Raw genomic sequence first — 17,528 nt, forward strand, 5'->3', positions numbered from 1 at the left:
CGATGAGGTTTTGCACAGGAGTGTTGAGTAGGGTCTCTAGTATGCCCGTCGATAGCGTTACGTCGTTTTTTTAGTTATGAGCACACAGGGGGCACATAAAGATACCCGGAACAATAGTGTCTCCCGCCAAGTACGAAGGCCTGGTGAGAAATTTCGCCTGAAGCTATGCAGCCAACATTACATAACTGTTGCGCGTTTTCTTCTTCAAGAGAATTCTCAGCCGCATTCTGCATGGGTAATGAAGATGCTCCTGCACTGTTTTCAGTTGTAAATGTTTGATTACCCACAATACAGTCCGTAATTGTATCCCTCTGAGTTTCATCTCTGGTCACATGAACCGCTGGCTATGAAGACAACGTTTTGGCACAGACAACGAGGTGTAGGACAGCGTAGAGAATTGGTGGAAAGCACTGGCGGCTGCCTTCTATAACGAGGGTACTGGAAAGTTGGTACAACGCTACGAGAAACGTCTAAGTCGGATGGGCGACTATGGAGATAGGTTGCTGGAAGTTGTAGATAACTGTTGCAAATAAAACTGTTCTGATTTTAACTGTGGTTTCCATTTCGCGACCTATCGTTCCTTACTTTCCGATAGCCCTCGTACATGTTTAAATGTGGAGGTACGCATAAAACATCATCCAATATTGTGCTAAACGCATTCTATGAAAATTATTTCGAAAAGTTAATTCCTGAGCCTACTCGAATAGTAAATGATTGTGACAACACACTTGACCTCTTAGCAGCAAATAAACCTGAGCTAATAACGAGCGTCAAAACGGATATAGGTAAAAGTGAACACAGGGTGGTCGTAGCAAGACTGAATACCGTAACTCCCAAATCCTCCAAAAATAAACAAAATTATAACTACTCCAAAAAGCAGACAAAAGTTCACTTGACGCCTTCCACAGACATCCACCATTCCAAATTCACAATGTAAGTGTAGACCAGATGTAGCTTGAATTCAAAGAAATAGTACCGACTGCAATTGAAAGATTTACACCAAATAAATTAACATTTAAACGAATGCAAAATCCTCAAGATTGCCGATCTTTTACAGAATCTCGAAATTTAGCACGGACTTCAATGCGAGGTGCATGTAATAGTTTCCACAATAAAACTTTGTCTCGAAACCTAGCAAAAAACCCCGAAACATTCTGGTCGTATGTCAAATATGCTAGCGAAAAGACAGCCTTCCCTGCGGGATAGCAATGAAAATACTATTGATGACAGTGCACCTAAACAGAGTTACTAAACACAGTCTTCCGAAATTCCTTAACCAGAGAAGACGAAGTAAATATTCCAGAATTCGAATCAAGGCCATCTGATAGCATGAGTAACATAGAATTAGATATCCTCGGAGTAGTGAAGCAACTTAAATGACTTAATACAGGCAAGTCTTCCTATCCAGACAGTATCCCAGTTAGGTTTCTATCAGAGTATGCTGATGCAGAGTAACATAGATATCCTCGGAGTAGTGAAGCAACTTAAAGTACTTAATACAGGCAAGTCTTCCGATCCAGAAAGTATCCCAGTTAGGTTTCTATCAGAGTATGCTGATGCAATAGCCTCATACTTAATAATCATATACAGCCGCTCGTCGTTCGACGAAAGATCCGTACCCAGAGAGTGAAATGTTGCACAGGTCACGCTAATATTAAAAAAAGGCAGTAGCAGTAACCCACTAAATTATAGGCCGATATCATTAAATTCGACATGCAGCAGGATTTCTGAACCTATATTGACTTCGACCATTATGAATTACCTCGAAGAGAACATTCTTTTGACACACAGTCAACTCAGATTTAGGAAACATCGTTCTTTTGAAACACAACTAGCTTTTTACACACACGAAGTGGTGAGTGCTATTGACAAGGGAATTCAAATTGGTTCCGTATTTCTAGATTTCCAGAAGACTTTTGATGCTGTACCTCACAAGCGGCTGGTAATCAAATTGCGTGCTTATGGAATATCGTCTCAATTATGCAACTGGATTCGTGATTTCTTTTCTGAGTGGTCACATTTCATAGTTACTGACGGAAAATCGTTGAGTAAAACAGCAGTGATTTCTGGCGTTCCCCAAGGTAATGTTATAGTCCCCCTTCTGTTCCTTATCTACGTAAACGGTTTAGGAGACAATCTCAGCAGCCGTCTTTGGTTGTTTTAGATAATGCTGTATTTTATCGTCTAGTAAAGTCATCAGAAGATCAAAACAAATTGCGAAACGATTTAGAAAAGATATCTTTATGGTGTGAAAACTGGCAATCGTCACTAAATAATAAAAAGTCTGAGGTCATGCACATGAATGCTAAAAGGAATCCGACAAACTTCGGTTACATGGTAACTCAATCAAATCTAAAGCCCGTAAATTCAAGAAAACACCTAAGAACTACAATTACGAACAGCTTCAATTAGAAACAACACACAGAAAATGTTGTGAGGAAGGCAACCAAGGACTGCGATTTATTGACAGTACACTTCAAAGATGCTACAGATCTAGTAAATAGACTTCCTACACTACGCTTTTCGGTCTTCTTTTCGAGTACTGCTGCTTGGTGTGGGATCCTTACCAGATGGGATTAACGGAGTACATCACGAAAGTTCAAAGAAGCACGTTTTGTATTAGCGAGGAATAGGGAAGAGATTGTTCGAAACATGATACAGTATTTGGGGTGGACATCTTTAAAACAAAGGCGTTTCTCTTTGTGGCGGAATCTTCTCACGAAATTTTAACCACCAACTTTCTCCTCCGAAAGCGAAAATATTTTGTCGACGAGAACTTACGTAGGGAAAAACGATCATCATAATAAAATGAGGGAAATCGGAGCTCGGACGGAAAAATATACGCGTTCGTTTATTCCGCGTGCTGTTCGAGAATGGAATAATAGAGAATTATTGTGAAGGTAGTTCAATGAAGTCTCTGCCAGGTACTTAAGTGTCATTTGCAGAGTATCGATGTAGATGTAGATGTAGATCCCTTGCGTCACCCTAAAAAAATTCTGTTATCTCAGGTCAGAAGGTTGCACAGCTGAAGGATGTACCATCAGCTCAAAATTTTGGAAACTTAGGAACTGTTCATTATTGCCTCATACTGAGACTATTGTTCTATCAGCACCACTCCTACTGTGGTAGTACAGAAAATCTAAAAAGCTTCAGGTGTTTTGGAGTGGAATGGGTTTAATGAGGTGGAAACCGAAGAATTACCTTAGCAAACAACACTCATATGCGTCCAGACATTTGTAAATACGCCTTCCGGGGAATGGGATACATTAGACACATCATTAATCTCTGCTGTTGAAAAGATACATTCGTTGGAGCAGCGAAAAACTGTCGTCATGTTCGATCCACCTCTCTACATCAAGGTGCGATATGTGATAGTAGGTCACAAGGGACTCCCTGCCCTAGTTGATATGATCATACAGTTACGTGGGCTCCAGATGTTTATGTTAGTCATGGGGGAGACTGTGGTGCATATTATGGAATCGTGTGACATGTACGAACTATTCAACACCGATTAACCAGTCAACAGCGCTGAAAAGAATACGATAGGTTATGCTAAGGAGATCAGAGGACATGCGTTGGCTTTTCATGATCTTGGTACCGTGACAATTGAGTTCTTAGGCTTTTCTTCAACGTTCCAAGACGATGCTGAGCAACGTTTGTAGAGCAGGGATAAAAATGAGCTACTGGATCCACGTGAAAGTGATTGTGACAAGGAAACTTCAGAAAAATTTGAAATCCAGCTCCAAACTCGCGCCAGTCTAGGTGTAGTGGCAGCTTCTGCCACCGAATGTCTCAGGATGACCAAATGTAGTGGGAAGAGGCAGAAGGCACCATATTAAGACTCATCCGAGCTTTTCAAATGATTTATTGTTTGCAACCGCAGTGCCCTCATACACCTCGTCTGCGTCACAGGCCCTGCAATGCTGAAGAAGCACACCAGCAGTTCGTGCAGTGCAACGCTGTGTCGAGCCGGCCTTGGCCAGCAGAGTTTCGGCATTGTCAGGATGCCAACAGCCGACTCAGCTGTCCCCATCCTGTCCCCGTGCAGTGCAATGCTGTATCGAGCCGGTCTTGGCCAGCACAGTTGCGGCATCGTCAGGATGCTGGCAGTTGACTCAGATGTCCCCGTCCTCGTTGCCTCGGTACCATTCCGCCGAGCCGCCCACTGACAACTGCAAGATGGTCCACGCCGTGTTCGTCCGCCAGCGTGGCTTAGGATGCGGCGACAGCAAGCACCCATGATCCGGAGTCCGAATCTGTGGCCATCGCCTCGGGATGCCTCCAGTGTGTGTTGGAAGACAGGATGACTGCCTGCAGTAGCAAGCCGTGGAGTGCTCCACTGCTGGCTGGCTACAGACCTCACCTCAGCCTCAGAGGGTCGAACCAGCGACCTGCTGTGGACTGGAACACTGGCGTCCCATCTGATGCTGCGTGTAGCAGGTGGTGTGACACGCCCCGCCATACAGGAGAGCTGCCACACTTGAATGAATCTCGTTAGAAACCTGCACCTATGTATATGCAGCTTTGCACCTCTGTTTTGCCATGTGCACTTCTTCATGTCACGTACTCATAACATGCTAGGTTGGCCAGTGGCCCCCTTCTGCCTGTGATCTGCGACATGCAAGACCGCAACGTATACTCTTTCAGCAATTTGACCACGCTGTGGCCTCTATTCTACTTCGCAACTGCTGGTATGTGTAACTCACCGCGATCTGGCCCGCACCTGGTTGTAACTTGTGTTCAGAATATTGCACAAAGCTAACTTTCCCTATCCTAAACGGCGGTGTCGCTACATAGACCTGACTTCAAAGTTGTGATCTGAATATTTTCAGATGGTAACTTTGGTGTTGAAATTCATTGGAGCTTGTGGGGAAACTGAAACTACATTTTGAAGTCATGCACAACATGCTTCTGCATTTCTGCGCCAGTGGGTATTATCTGTATGTAATGTGTGTGAACTTGTAAGACATGGTCGTAACAGAGCTCTCCATGCCACCTGATGAATTTATAGTATTCATTCCGAAAGAATGTTTCAGTATACGAGATTGTGACAAATGCTGATGAGGAACATGTAGCGATAATTGTACCGAACGGCACCTCATGGAGCACATGGAGGAGTGGACTCAGCGAGGGAATCGTGGCAAGGTGAACCGCTGGGAATGATTTCGCTGTAGCAAGTCGCAAACGGGATTTAAGATTTCTGTAAATTAAGCTTCGGAACGACCGACCAGCATGCCAACAGTCATGATGTAAGAGTGAATCTTGAAAACAACTGCACGAAAAAGAAGTTTTAGTAGTTCCATAAATAGCTACCTTTTCACGGCACTGCAGAACTGAAATCAGTCACCAGCGGGATTGCGAGGGAATATAAATTTGACTGTTACCTGCCCAGGGAGGTGAACACCAAAGATAGCTAAGGAATTGTTGGCAATGACTTCAAAGCCGTCAAGTTTAAACGGCCTAACCGAGTGCTGTCGCTCGCAACCATCAGCTCAGCCAGTCTCATTAATGATCGACCTGTGGTCCTAAAGTCAACCAGTCTCTTTCAAAGGAAGATTGTCACCAAACGCCATTGCTTGATGAGAATGGAGAGAAAAAGTACAAAATCTGGTTTCTACAGAGCTTTTAAACCTCTTCCAGATACCACACAATAGGACAACAGTATGGTACTTACTTATATATGAGATTGATTCAGGCTGTTTGTTGCACAGGTTTGTGGTATCGAGTGGGCATACCTTCGAACAAATTTGTGTTTCATGTATCCATCATGTGCGAAGTAAGTGCAACTGAAGTGAGGCAACTGCGTTCGATGGGTACCAGCATGGTTATAAGACTTCCAAGTCCATGGAGCACTTGAGGAGGTCGACCAGAAAGCAGTCTATGGAGATACAATTTAACAGCACCATGACAGCAACATTTTCACAGGTAAATTTTCTATTGAATGAGAAAAACGACGATAGACTAATCACCACAATGAAAGTGAAATCGCTTCCAAACAGGCAGCTGACGATGCAGATAAAGTGACAGTATGTACGTCAGAAACCCTGGCTTTGACTCATAAGAGTGTCGCAATAATGGGAGAAGATGACCTTCTGTTCATAATGACGGGTGTCCAACCCCCCCCCCCCCCCAAATCTATACGTTCTCAAGCCAGGGAAAGGTACAGCTTTTCAGCTCCTCTACCTTCCGGGAAGTATAATAGAGAAGTTGCAATGACATGCTGTTCATACACGCAATATGTGGTTGCGGTTCTACATCCTCGTTATTCACCGGCTCCAAAAATCTGGCACTCGAAACATTCGCTACTAAATTTGCTGATCCTTCAGTCCATCTAAAGAAAGTAACTGTTGCTAGTGAAAAATATCTGACTGATCTTCGTGGTGGTAACCACCCAACCACAACATTCAACGAGCTGAGGTATAAGCAATACGTGACAGGAATTTAGCAAACAGGCCGTCTGCATCTACGACTGAAGCTGCAGCTCAACAACACACCTTCAGCGCGTTCCATCGAAATGTGTCGGAAATTGCTTTAATCCAGACTAATGGGGGTGAAAATTGACAAACATCGGATGGCTCCCATTACCACACCGAATTCCCTATCTGCCGATAGGCTTCTTCAGTTTACATATTGCAAATGCAATGTCGGTTTGGGTGTAGGCGAGCAGGACTATTCTGCATGAAAATGTGCCAGCGATGGGAAGGATCGTGCTTCAACCATTTTTACATAGAAGACGTGGACCGGCCACTTACAGTACTATTGTCTGACGTAACTGTGGGACATTAATTATTCAGTGACAGTTTTTTCAGCTGAAGAACAGCAACAACTCACTGTATAGCCTGGATCTTCCAGAATCTCTGACCCATTGCCTGGAACTCCCATGGGCAAAGACCTTTCACATGGACTTTCTAGAGCACAGGAAACATTGCCTGGATCACCAGTAACCAAAGGAAGACTAGTAAAGTAACTGCGGACATGACATCTTCATACATCGATAGTTCTCTATCCAAGTTATCAGTGTTTTTGATGTATTTGTAGCAGGTCCGAAGAGTCGCTGTTTTTCAGTGCGATGTAGCACCGATACAACTCGTCAAAAATAAAAAATAAAAGAAAATCTAAGCTGACTAGTGCGTTTTGGAGTAAAGGTGTCTTCTGTAACTTGAAGAGAGCTCATGTTCGAAAAATGCATAATTTTAGAGATATAAGCAAAAAATTGAAAACACTGCTAAAACTTAGAAGTTTTTGCGTTTCTCGTTGTGAGGTCGACCTCGCATGAGGCAGGAAACTTGAAATTCGCATTCAGAATCCCAAAAACACAACATATCGTACCGCTGAGGAAACAAATTTCCGCAGTTACTTTATGGGGAAACTACTCTTTGACTCGGCACCAAAATCCAAGATGGCAGACTCTTCACCTTGAAAACTGCAACTGGTAGTGCGGGTTGCCGCATGAACGGGCGATCTTATTAATGTCATCATATTTATCAATGCCGGCCGCGGTGGTCTAGCGGTTCTGGCGCTGCAGTCCGGAACCGCGGGACTGCTGCGGTCGCAGGTTCGAATCCTGCCTCGGGCATGGGTGTGTGTGATGTCCTTAGGTGAGTTAGGTTTAAGTTGTTCTAAGTTATAGGGGACTTATGACCTAAGATATTGAGTCCCATAGTGCTCAGAGCCATTTGAACCATTTGATTTATCAATGACATCATCAAGCTATGCAATCTGTCCCCATCTTCCATCTCGTCCACCCCCGCTCCAGCTAATCACGGCCTAGTATTTTAGGAACCACTAAAATGAAACAACCAACGAAAACCCAAGACGGCAGAATTAACCCAAGAATTTAAGACCTCTCCGCTCTTTCCACTCACTGACAGCCAGTACTAGAATGAAACAGCTAATCTACATCCAATATGGCGTAAAAAGCCCTTTTCTGATAGTGGGAAACTTTATACAAAAGAATTCAAGAAGGCAAATCTAAACCAGTGTTTTGTACTCCATATCATCCCGAGCTAGTTGAAGCGTAGTACTAAAATGAGCCAATCAATTCTGTAATAACAGCGGCTTGTTCAAAGATATGCATTAAAAATTACATAACCTTCTAAAGAAATTCAAAGATATACATTTTTCCCGTGTAAGTCAAATATATTTGCGTACACATTCATACCTCTGGTCTTCATCAGCATGATATTAAAATGGGCTATAAAAAAGGTGTCAAATGGGGCTATTTCCGTAAAAGTCTCAGATATTTAAGTAAACAACTGGCGTAATGATTTGCTACGTGCACACAAACACACACATACACATATTTGGATGAGGGCAACTGCCTGGATACTGTTGGGGAGGACAATGGTGATCAGCTTGTAGGCTGACCACCAGTACCCTCCATATTATTTGGTGGGACAGTTTGCTGGGTGACTGCTCACGATGTTTATTATGTCGCTGACAACGACGAAACTACTACAACGAGTCTTTCTGCTTTTATTACATGACACTTGTGTGAATCAGCAAGCAACCTCTTACTACCGAGCATTTGTCAGTAAGATGTTGACACTGCATCTTACATTATCTAGGAACATGATCCAACCTTCGAGATACCCAGAAACTCAATCTCTGCAAACATGGAACAGATAATCAGACCTCGTATCTCTGTGTTTGCGGCAAAAAGGATGTATAATAATATGAGACATGGCGCATCTTGAGAACCACACCACAAGGCAGCAGCTGCTTGCTGCCTCCTGACATAAGATAGAACCCTCAGTTGTACTTTGTCTTAAGACATTGCCCTGTAAAACATACCTAGCGCTGCAATTGACCGAAGTGTTCCCAAATATTTTACTGGACATACGCTGCAACCGATCGAATGTTCTCATGTTGTTCTTGTTGTGGTTTTCAGTCTAGGGACTGGTTCGATGTATCTCTCCATGCCACTCTATCCTGTGTAAGCTTCTTCATCTCCAAGTAACTACTGCACCCTACATCCTTCTGAAACTGTTTGGTGTATTCGTGCCTTGGCCTCCCTCTACGATTTTTACCTCTACGATTTACCTCCAATACTAAATTGGTGATATCTAGATGCCTCAGAACGTGTCCTATCAACCGATCTCTTCTTCTACTCAAGTTGTGCCACAAATTCTTCTTCTCCCCAAGTCTATTCAGTACCTCCTCATTAGTTACATCATCTACCCATCTAATCTTCAGCATTCTCCTGTAGCACCACATATCCAAAGCTTCTATTCTCTTCTTTTCTAAATTATTTATGGTTCATGTTTCACTTACATACATGGCTACACTCGATATAAATACTTTCAGAAAAGACTTTCTGATACTTAAATCTATATTCCATGTTAACAAATTTCTCTTCTTAAGAAACGCTTTCCTTGCCATTGCCAGTCTACATTTTACATCGTCTCTAAATCGACCATCATCAGTTATTTTGCTCCCCAAATAGCAGAACTCATCTACAGCTTTAAGTGTCTCATTTCCTAATGTAATTCCCTGATGATTTTAATTCGACAACATTCTATAATCCTCGTTTTGCTTCTGTTGATGTTCGTCTTATATCCTTCTTTCAAGACACTGTCCATTTCGTTCAACTCCTCTTTCAGGTCTTATGCTGTCTCTGACAGAATTACAATGTCGTCGGCAAACCTCAAAGTTTTTATTTCTTCTCCATAGATTTTAATTCCCACTCCAAATTCTTTTTGTTTCCTTTCCTGCATGTCAATATACAGATTTAACAACATCTGGGACAGGCTGCAACCCTGTCTCACTCTCTTCTCGACCACTGCTTCCCTTTCGTGCCCCTCGACTCTTAATAAGTCGTAGGGTCAGTATTGCCTCACATGTTCCATCTCGACTGATCTTCCCCGAGATCGACTTCTACCACTTTTTTCATCCGTCTGTATAAAGAATTCGTGTTAGCATTTTGCAACCGTGATCCATTAAACTGATAGTTCGGTAAGTTTCACGCCTATCAACTTTTGCTTTCTTTGGGGTTGGAATTATTATATTCTTCTTAAAGTCTGAGGATATTTCGCCTATCTCATACATCTCGTTCACCAGATGGTAGAGTTTTGTCAGGGGTGGCTCTCCCAAGGCTATCAGTAGTTGTAATGGAATGTTGTCTGCTCCCGGGCCTTGTTTCGACTTAGGTCTTTCAGTGCCCTCAAGTACATCGCTCTTGTATAAGCCCTCTACATACTCCTTCCACCTTTCTGCCTTCCATTCTTTGCTTAGAACTGGGTTTCCATCTGAGCTCTTGATATCCATGCAGGTGGCTCTCTTTTCTCCAAAGGTCTCTTTAATTTTCCTGTAGGCAGAATCTATCTTACCCCTAGGGATATATGCCTCCACATCCTTACATTGTTGTCGTTCTCACAAACAAATACAACTGAGACTTTCAGCGGCCATCGTCGACCTCAAGTAAAAATCTACGCTTAGTGAAGCAAAATCCTCTATACGTTCAGTATGGTTCACAGCTGAACAAAAGAGCAAATAGTTCGCCATCATAAGCTTGTACAAGCGTTAACACCAGAGGGAACAGACAGAATTCGACCATGCCATTGTGTTGCACTGCGTCCAGTGATTCACCACTGTTCAGGTCATCCATCTTTTAGTTTATCTTTAAGGGTAAGACGGGGCATTTTTTGTCTCATCCTGCAGTTAGCAGCTGGTTTCTACAGCAAGAAACGACGGAATTCTTTGTACGCCAGACGAAATATTTCGCACTGGGAAGTAAGCGGCCAGGCAGCGTTCGGACGCGTTCGCGAGCCGCTCGTAACGACCGCGGAACGGCGCCGACAGCGCGGAGCGCCTGCCCTAGAGGCGAAGACACAAAACAGCGGCCCAGGGGTGGGGCCACCCAGCGGAACGGAAGGGGTGGCGAGAAAAGGCGGCGCTCCAGGTGGATGTCGTTAGCCCGCGCGACACGGCGCGGGGGGCGGGGTGGGGTGGGGTGGGGTGGCGCGCATGCAAAGCACAGAGCGGCGCGTGCGAGCGCCAGCAATCAGCGATTCCTGGGCGCCCTCCGGCCCTGCGCGCCGGCGTAAAATAATTGCTGGCGCCTGGCGGCGGCCGCAGAAGCTGGCGCCAGTGCGGCGGGACGCGCGAGGCGCGGAAAGAGTCCTCCGCTGCCGGAAGGCGTGCGCCAGATTTAATGAGGGTTACGGCTTTGTGCGCCTGCCTACCTGTGGCGTCGCAGCCACACGCCGTGATAACCCGAGCGGTCGCCGGCGGCGGATGCTTGCCCAACCGCATCAGAAAGTCACCCGCCTAGCTGCGTTTCAGGAAAGTGCATCACGATGTTTCAGGCTTACTATATAATGCTAATGACGTTCGAGCTTCCATAGATAACGTGCGGATCGCGTAAGGCTGGCAGCAAATTCAATTCTAGCCGGCACGTGTTCCTTGAATCTGCAGTGATATAGTGGGGGTAGTTCTGTTGCGAGTGCATGGAAGCTGTTAGTTGTATTATTGTCTCGTTCTCGTATAAGCTGAGTGTAGTGGAAATGCTTACTACCACAAACAGAACGTTTTTAGTGGAAGAGGATCTCCGTGCAGGGGGAAACTTTACGGATAATGTCAGGCAATAAGGTCAGACTGCGTTCTCCTGCTTCGATTTGTCCGCATCGTGACACTGTACGTGATTTAATTCGCAAATTCCAGACAACAGGTTCAGTTCATGATGCACCACGAACTGATAAGCCCACAATTTTAACAGAACGTAAGTTTGACGACATTTCGGACAACACGTTCGGAGCGCAACAAAATCACTAAGGAGATTACTGCAAGAGGCTAAAATCTCTGGTGCAGTGGCACATAAGGCAGTAACAAAGGGAACTGAGGATGTATCTGTATAAAAGTACTGCTGTGAAACAGTCACATTCTAAGGACCATGCAAAATGAACAGCGCACTGGTTTCAGATAATTTCTTAACCGACATGGACTTGGTGTTTTAGATGGAGCCTTTTCCATAGAGCAGGCTTGGTTTCACCTCTCTGGCTACTTTAACTCCCAAAATTAGTGAATTTGTTTATCAGAAGATCCACATGCTTGAAGAGAAACGCCATGGCGTGCAGTAGAAAATCGGAGTGTGAGTTACTACAACGCGACCGTGAATTATATGGCCGATATTTTTCAATACAACTATCATTTCTGACGTCTTTTGTCCCCAGACAATTTATCATTTATATCCTGCTGAATGAAAATGAAATCAACTGTTCGTTTTCCAACAAGAAAACGTTACTCCTCACGTGGCACACCAGTCCTCACAGGTTTTAGATGAAACGGAGTAGTTACGAAAAGTCTCTGGCTTCCACACTAACCAGATCTATCTCTACATCGCCCACCGGATTTCTACAGACTTCTGATTTTCTTTGGATAGTTCTCCTGCCTGACGGTTCTTCCTATCGCTACTCACCCCAAAAACGCTTTTCCTTCCACGATGTTAGCTTGTCACTCTTATCTTTGGATTATTTTCACACCTTGCCCCTTTATTCCTCGCCTCGAAAAAGTGACAAGGCTAACTCCTAAAAGCTATTTTGTTCCCATAATGGTTCCCACATCTGAGTGAGATCGTGTGCGTGATTGTACAATATTCACATTTGTGAGTGAGTAAGTGTGTGTGTGTGTGTGTGTGTGTGTGTGTGTGTGTGTGTGTGTGTGTGTGTGCGCGTGCGTGTGTGTTGTGAGGTAATGGGAGAGTTGTGGCATCTGGAAATATTTTAAGTTCAGAGTTGACGGCCACCGCTCAAGCTGCTCGGCAAGCTGTGGCTCGTTAGCAACCGCATGATACCATACAAAGGCCGGACCACGTGGTCCAGCTTACCGCATGGTTGGGAATTCCATGGTGATCCTGTGTCGATGAAGGAGAGTGCCGGGAGTGTCAAAAATGGCAGAGTTTGTGAAACCTTAATGGCAGACATTTCACAGTTGGTATACAAATTAATAGTACCCAGATGAATCATAATCCCTCAAAAACAAACATGTACATTATCATTATTTGCACAACGATTCTGATGGTGTAATCAGATTTTCAGTATCTTTATTACTTTAAAGTTTAGTATGTGACGATAAATTATACAAGTAACACACAGCAATGAATTTCCAAAATCTAAACGGTTCATCCGATTTTGTCGATCGATGTGTCTTTAGAAAGCTATTAGTGTAAACCTAAATTGGTATAAATTATAGGCATGTAACGTGTATAGTACATGAGTTATTGGAAGTCAAAGTGGCCGATTACTATCGATCACGTCAGGCCATAAGTACTCCACAGTTACACGAAAAAGCGGTAGCAGCATGCTTATAAATATATTTGTTCATCTGTGTCTTTGTTTATATCCGATATATACTATTCATGAAGAAATTGGTCAAATATTTGCTGAGCTTAGAAAGGACAGAGACATTAGGCTACAGTCCTACTTTGTTTCTATTCCTTTGATATATGTTTCTTTAATTTGTTTATGTATTTAATAACGTGTTTTAGAGGGTGTTTATGGTCCAGCCGTAGAAATATTAATTTAATTTCAAGTTATTTAAATGTCAATCCAGTTTTTCGAATGTGTTTCATTATGTTTGTGAGCGTGCGTTGGCTTGGAGACAGGGTGGGACTGCTCTAGCCAGTCACAGCGATCGTTTCTAAAAGAAACACGTTGAGAGACGTATGGAGGTTCGGGAGGAGCATCTTTTTCTGGAGAGGACACAAGGCAGTTCTGAACAGAACACAGGACACAGGGAATTCTGGACAGTATGGCGTGACAGAGGGGCGGTCGCGGGAAAGACTTGGAGAGTGTGGAGCGTTTTGTGTGTGGTCACGGGAGATAGTAATACTTCAATGTTACGACCTGGCAACTTATGATTTTTCCGTGGTTTCTACAGTGAAGACATAGTATGCGTTTAGAAGTGAATATCTCGCGAGCTATGTTGTCGTTCATAACTAATTACGTGCAGCAGGAATGTATTGTTTCCTTGTTATTCAACTTTTATTTAATTGCTTGACCATCGACACCAATAAGTGTTTTACAGTAATAAAGGGCATTCTTAAAGGTACTTCTGCTATCGCACTCATCATTTAAAGTTGTTAAAATGGTACCTGCCGATTTTATTTAATTGCAATGTTTCATTTATAGATTTCTACATAACATTCAAAATTCGCAATTGCCGAGTGATAGAAACCTTCGACCATTCGATTCATGTGTATATCCATATTGTATACTGTAGACAAAGCAGTATTTGGTGTGTAATGCGGCAACTACGTATCCCAGCCACTAGACAACGAAACCAGTCAAAACTTTTAATATTTCAACCGTGAGTCTGAGGTTATGTAGTTGAGGGCTTTCACAACTTTTTTTTTTATGAAATCCCGCAGTGTGCACGCACATTCCTCGTTTAGTCAACTGAAGTAAACTTTATACCGAATCCATGGCGAATGTCGGTAACGAAGTGGGAGAGCAGGAAAGGGTCTCAATGATAGAGACACATGAATATAAGAAATGTGAATTCAGAGTTGGTCCTCAAACTTGAGAAGTAAGAAAGAGAAAAAAAAAGGATCAGAGTATTTCACCCGAAGAAGGAAAGAACATAGACCACAAATACAGAATCACTTCCCACCCACCTGCCTCAGGACACCCTCCCTGCTAGGTTCTTCATCTGGATGCCAGAGGAAGCAGAGTGGTCGACATGCTCTACAGAACTTCACCCGATCAGGCCCCAAAAGGTTACCCACCACCTTGCAATCGAAAGCCTGTAGAGAGTAAATACACTGAAGAGCCAAAGAAATTGGTTACAGGCATGCGTATTCAAATACCGAAATATGTAAACAGGCAGAATTCGGAGCTGCGGTCTGCAACGCCTATATAAGACAAAAAGTGTCTGGCGCAGTTGTTAGATCGGTTACTGCTGCTACAATGCCAGGTCATCAAGATTTAAGTGAGTTAAGAAAGTGCTATTATAGTCGGCGCACGAGCGATGGGACACAGCATCACCGAGGTAGTGATGAAGTGGGGTTTCTCCCGGACGACCACTATCAGGAATCCGGCAAAACATCAAATCTCCGACATCACTGCGACCAGAAAAAGATACTACAATAACAGGACCAACTACGACTGAAGTGACTCGTTTAACGTGACAGAAGTGCAACCCTTCCGCAAACTGCTGCAGATTTCGATGCTGGGCCTTCAACAAGTATCAGCGTACGAACCATTCAACGAAACATCATCGATATGGGCTTTCGGAGCCGAAGTCCCACTCATGTACCCTTGATGACTGCACGACACGAAGCTTTACACCTCACCTGGGCCCGTCAACGCTGATATTGGACTGCTGATGACTGGAAACAGGTTGCCTGGTGAGAAGAGTCTCGGTTCAAATTATATCGAGTGTACTATGGAGCCTACATCATTAGTTCAGGGACCCTGCATGTCAACAGAGGACGGTTCAAGCTGTTGGAGGCTCTGTAATGGTGCGGGGTGGGTGCAGCTGGAATGATACGGGACCTCTGATACGTCTAGATACGACTCTGACAGGTGACACGTACGTAAACTTCCTTTCTGATCACCAGCAATCATTCATATCCATTGTGCGTTCTGACGGACTTGGCCCATTCTAGTAGGACAATGCGACTCCCCACAAATCCAGAATTCCTACAGGGTGGCTCCAGGACCGCTCTCCTGAGTTTAAACATTTCCGCTGCCCGCCAAATTCCTCAGACATGAAAATTATTGGGCGTATCTGGGATGCCTTGCAACGAGCTGTTCATAAGAGATCTGCCTCCCTCGTACTCTTACGAATTTGTGGGCAGTTTTGCAGGATTCATTCTGTCAATTCCCTCCAGCACTACTTCAGGCATTAGTCGAGTCCATGCCACGTCGCGTTGTGGCACTTCTGCGTGTTCGCGGAGGCTCTACACGATATTAGGCAGGTGTACAGGTTTCTCTAGCTCTTCGGTGTAATAGCACTGTGTGACTTTTAATTTCTGCAAGTCCTATGCCTTCATAATAAAATGAACACAAACCCATTCACAATACATAAAATTTTATCTATACTGGTCGGTCTATCGCTTTCAGTTTATATGAGTATAAGTTTATTCAGAGTCTGTGCATATTAGACGTCCTCTCGCTGTGATTTTTCGCACCAACAGTAATGGATTGTTACATACACTCGAGGTACGTTCTATTATTCCTTCATCCATCATCTTATCGATTTCTTTTTGTACTGCTGGATGTTCACTCAAGGGTTCAGTCTACGTCTACAAAAGAAAGGAGTTTCACTTTTGATCTTAAAACTGTATATATAATCAGCTAGTACATCTGGATTATCTGTAAATACTGTAATGTACTTCAGCAATAGTTTGTACAAATCATCTTTTTTGTAAATCGTTGATTAATTCAGCTTCATAAACTTCAACTTTAATTTGTTCTTGTAGTTCACCTTGTGCTTCAATTGTACTCTCTGTTTGGAACAGTACTAGTTGCTATTAATTAGATGTTATCTCCGTCTGTTTTACTACTCGTGTTCCAAAATGGTTCAAATGGCTCTGAGCACCACGGGACTTAACATCTGAGGTCATCAGTCCCCTAGAACTTAGAACTACTTAAGCCTAACTAAACTAAGGACATCACACACATCCATGCCCGGGGCAGGATTCGAACCTGCGACCGTAGCGGTCGTGCGGCTCCAGGCTGTAGCGCCTAGAACCGCTCGGCCACTCTGGCCGGCACTCGCGTTCCCTTTAAATGGTATTAGGTATACTTTATCTCTACAATTACACGGTAAAAGCTGTGCAGATTATTCTACCTGTCATCAGCCAGTTCACCACGAGTAGCAATTCAGATTCACAGTAGGTACTACTAACAAGTCTGCATAAACGTAAAGTTATTCAGTGATACTGGTAATCGTACATTGAAAGTTAACCTGGCATGGGACACCACAATGAAAGTTTGGGGGCTATATAAAAAAAAATTGATTGAGAACTTATGCAAAATCTAGTTTACTGACAACCTTTATTTTCCCACAAAAAAAAAAAAAAAAAAAAAAAAAAAAAAAAAAAAAAAAAAAAAAAAAAACAAACAAACAAAGACTGACTTAATTTATGCAAAACATGTTATGATAGAATATAATAAACAACTACAGGTGGTTTAAGACCAAACTGGACAAGGATCCTGGATGGCAGAACTGAGTCAACTACGCTGGCCCTAAAAATGTGAATAACGCCATCTGAATCAAACCGGCGCTATGCAGACTTTGATCGATAATCTACAGAAGTTTATATTGGTGCAGCTGAGAGCAAGTGGCGATTGGGATTTGTATGCCCTGACAAGGCCGGAGCAGCAGTACATTACCCTGTTTGCATTGTGCAGCGATGTATCTTGCAGTTAGCGAGATGTGTGCAGCAGAGGCGAGGTGTAAGGCGCCACCTGTGAATCGATCGTGGCCATGATAGAAATGCAAAATCTCACCATCTAGCGATCAGCCAGATGGATCGCAATTTATACCAGAGCCCTGCAATCATAATAGATTTCAGTGTGTGACAC

Source organism: Schistocerca nitens, chromosome 5 (assembly GCF_023898315.1).
Source record: "Schistocerca nitens isolate TAMUIC-IGC-003100 chromosome 5, iqSchNite1.1, whole genome shotgun sequence".
Classification (NCBI taxonomy): domain Eukaryota; kingdom Metazoa; phylum Arthropoda; class Insecta; order Orthoptera; family Acrididae; genus Schistocerca; species Schistocerca nitens.